Genomic DNA, 3,733 nt, shown 5'->3' with positions numbered 1-3,733 from the left:
CGTGCTGCTGGGTGCGGCGCTCGGCCTCTGCTGCGGCCTCGGGCTCGGCTGCCGCGCCGGCCGCCCGCGGCCCAGGCTTCAGGTGGGTCTGCGGGGCCGCGGGGCGGGTAAACCGGGTGTCTGCGCGCACTCTTCAGCCACGTGCAGCGGATGATTGCAGAGAGTGGCGGCAAAGTGGCCAGAGAACATGGTCCCCACTCCCAGGTGCCTGCTCCAGCAAGCTTTATTTTGTGATCCTAGCCCTGAGTTGATTCCGAGAGGACAGATAGAGCTACTCCGTAGGGTTTCCAAGGCTATAGATGCTTTCTTTACCTTTTGAGATAGAGTCTTGATTGTTTGCTTTTTCTTTTTATTGTCGTTTGGGTGAAAGTTTACAGAGCACACTAGTTTTTCATTCAACAATTCCGTCACAATGTGTCACCTCTCATTGGTTGGAGTCCCCTCACAGAGGGAAGGGAACAATATAGAACAAAATTAAGAAGCATACAGGAGACTGATGGAAGTAACCCCACTACCACCACTGTGACCATCTGGCCCTTAGACACCTTTCAAGCCTGGAACTGAACTCCCCTCACACATCCTAACAGCCTTGCACTACAAATCCCTGCCCTGGGATCAACTTTCCACCAAACAACAGACAGGCCTGAAAATGAATTCCTATCACCAGGAAGGAATGGCCTCCTTAGTACCATAGGCTTTAGAGCAGCGGGTTGCCAGATCTTTCCTATGAGCTGCTAGACTTCTCTGAGCCTCAGTCTCCACACCTGCAGCCTTTCTGTGCTGTCAGAGGAGCCCACTCCTGTTGTCTATTCTTATTTCTGCACGCACCTGGTCCCCCACTTGCTGTGTGGGCTCCCCAGTCTCTCTGAGTGTCCTCATCTACATTCATCCCTGAAAACATTCGTTTATTCCTGCTCGGAAATGTTGCTGGACGCCTCTGATGGAGGTTACACTCCATAGGGATATGCAGGACAGCCGTGTCTGTCCTCGTTCGCTTGAGGTTCAAGGCCTCACGTTACAAGGTAACACAGGCTTATACAGGGGGTCCCATTAGCTCTGTGATGGGCAAATGATGATTCTGACATCTGTCGAGCACAGACTACTGGCACGCAACTAAACCCTCTACTCATGTTATCACTGTTCCCAGAGCCCCTGAGTGAACCTGTTGCACCCATGTTCCCAGTTAACAGATGAGGAGACTGAGGCACAGAGAGGCTAAGTAACTTGCCAGAATGACAGCTATGTACCTAAGCCCAAATCCCAGGTTCCTAGCTGCCCTGTTCTCCGTAGAGGAGTTCTGACCCTGATGGGGATGGGCAAGGATGGCTTTCCAGAGGAGAGGAATGGATACTCCAAGTGGCATCAGGCAGACTGGAAGTTGGGTGTTACATGGCAGTGCCTGGAATTTGGCAGGCATTCAATAAATCACAGTCCAAATGCATCGCTGTGGACTTGATTCCAATTCATAGCCACCCTGTAGGACACTAGAACTGACCCATAGGGTTTCTTAGGCTGTCATCTCTACAGAGGCAGACTGTCTAATCACCCTCTTGTGGAGCGGTTAGTGGGCTCAAACTGTCGACCTTTTTGTTAGCAACTGAGCACATAACCGCTGCGCCACCAGGACTCCTTGAGAAATCATCGTAAAATCACTCTGCTTGGGCCTTGCAGCCTCTTGTGAAGGATAAAATCTGGTAGAATCTGAGAGAAGGTGACATGGTCTTGTGACAAGGAGCCGAGTGTGACCGGTGTGCCCCCAGCAGATGTGCACACAGCCTACCTTTACATGCTTCACACCTATATGTGGATATGGGAGGCTCCATCTGCCTGAACCCCGAAGCCAGAGCTTTCATCATCTCTTGCCTGGTGCTTTTGGGGTGAGCAATCCCATTTTGCAGCTGAATAAACTGAGGCTCAGTAAGGTTAACCAGGGTGTCTGGCCTCTGACAGCTGGTCAGTGATGAGCTACACTAATCCAAGCAGGGTGGCCGGGACTCAGACCCAGGTGGTCACTGTGGAGAGGGCTCTGGTTCAAGGACAAGGCGGACCTGATTCTCTGATGGCTTGAATGTGACTTTTGCAACCACCTCCTCCCCCCTCTCCTCTGTCTCTAAAATGCACATCTGACTGACACTGTGACTCCCCATCAAAAACCTGCAGAGACCCTGACTACCCACCAAGGGCCAAGTGCAGATTCCCTAGCAGGGCACCTAAGGCAGCTCACCTTGTGGGGGAGGGGGGTCATTCCTCCCAACCCACAGGTTTGTGCACCCGCCGAGGGCCACTCCCCAACCTTCTGTACACACTGTCTGCCTTGGTGATCAGCTGCCTCCTCCCCTCCTTCCCAGGCTCAGAGAGAGATCTCCACAGTCAAGTCTTCCCCAGCCCCCCAGGCTGTACCAGCCACTCCCTTCTCCCTTCTTCCAGGACATTCTTCACTCTCCTCCTCCAGGCCAAAGCCCACACTCATGATTTCATCTTGCAACACTTGCATCTCATCCTGTTTGCTTTATTATTTTATTTAGCACATCTTTTAAAGATGTTTCTTCAGATCAAAATTATACGTGTACCTCATTCAAAGTATTCGTTCACAAACTTTTTTAAAAGAAAAAGCAATAATACCCCATATTCATTTGTACTCCCTAGAAACACATTAAGGCACCTGGTGTTCCTGTGGGTTAGGTCTTGGCTGGTAACCTCAAGGTCGTTGGTTCAAACCCACCAGCTGCTCTAAGGGAAAAAGATGAGACTGCTCATGTAAAAACAAACAGTCTTGGAAACTCTATAAGTCAGAACTGACTAACTTAGTGGCAGTGAGTTTTATTGGGTTTGATTTTGTTTACAGAAGCACATTATATTGCTTTCTTGTTCAACTCTTTTGGCTAATTAATACTGTTACAGTTGTTGGGGACTGTCCAGGCACCTCCCACTCCTAGAGACTCCACAGACAGTCGAGCTGCCCTCTCACGAGGTCTCCTCAACTGTCATCTCTATGGAAGAAGATCACCAGGTCTTTCTCCCTTGGTGCCTGCCGCTGGTGGGTTTGAACCACAGACCTTTTATTTAGCACAGAAGTGCTTAACCATGGAGCCACCAGGACTTACTCTTATTTCTAAATCCTTGTTTACATGGAGATTTGTTGCTGATTGTCTGTTTTGTTTCCTTTCATTTGTGGCTCTAGGCAATACCCAATCCCACCCCACTCCACCCCACCGGACCCCCCTCACCATGGGTTTGTAGGATGTTGTTGTGAGCTTGTTGTGAGCCATGGGGTCGATTCTGACCCATAGCAACCATGTATAGGGTTTCTGAGCCTGGAAATCGTCTCGGAAGCAGAAAGCCTCATAATTTGAGTGAAATCGTTACTCATTGTTTACATTGTTACATTTCTGTAAGCGTTATTCACCGCATGTCAAATGTTGTTGTTGTTGTTGTTAAGTGCCATCCAGTCGATTCCGACCCAGAGCGCTAAGACAAATATTAGTTGTCTTTAAAATTACTTTTCTTTCCCCCCAAATTAAATTATCTGAATGTTTTTGTTTTGTTTTATAGTGTCTTTTTTTTTTTTTCTACTCTGCCTTCCGCTTCATTCAACCAATTACTGTGTCTGCCTCTCTAGTTAGTGATTTACTGTACCTTCTCCTACCAGCCTTGGTAACTATCAAAGAATGTTTCTTTCTGTTAGTGTGGAGAATTTTTTCTTGACTTTTAATAATAGCGGTTTTGTACAATA

At 48.6% G+C, this 3,733-nt stretch overlaps 1 protein-coding gene across 1 annotated transcript in view; it reads left to right on the top strand.

Moving 5' to 3' along the window:
• Positions 1-3,733, top strand: part of EVC (Ellis van Creveld syndrome) — a 101,055-nt gene that overhangs the window by 2,360 nt on the left and 94,962 nt on the right. The window lies entirely within an intron of this gene.

The sequence above is a fragment of the Chrysochloris asiatica genome, unplaced genomic scaffold (genome assembly GCF_000296735.1).
Source record: "Chrysochloris asiatica unplaced genomic scaffold, ChrAsi1.0 scaffold00262, whole genome shotgun sequence".
In the NCBI taxonomy this organism is placed as follows: Eukaryota; Metazoa; Chordata; class Mammalia; order Afrosoricida; family Chrysochloridae; genus Chrysochloris; species Chrysochloris asiatica.
Note: the sequence above shows the minus strand (reverse complement) of the source record. Positions and strands in the feature narration are given on the sequence as shown.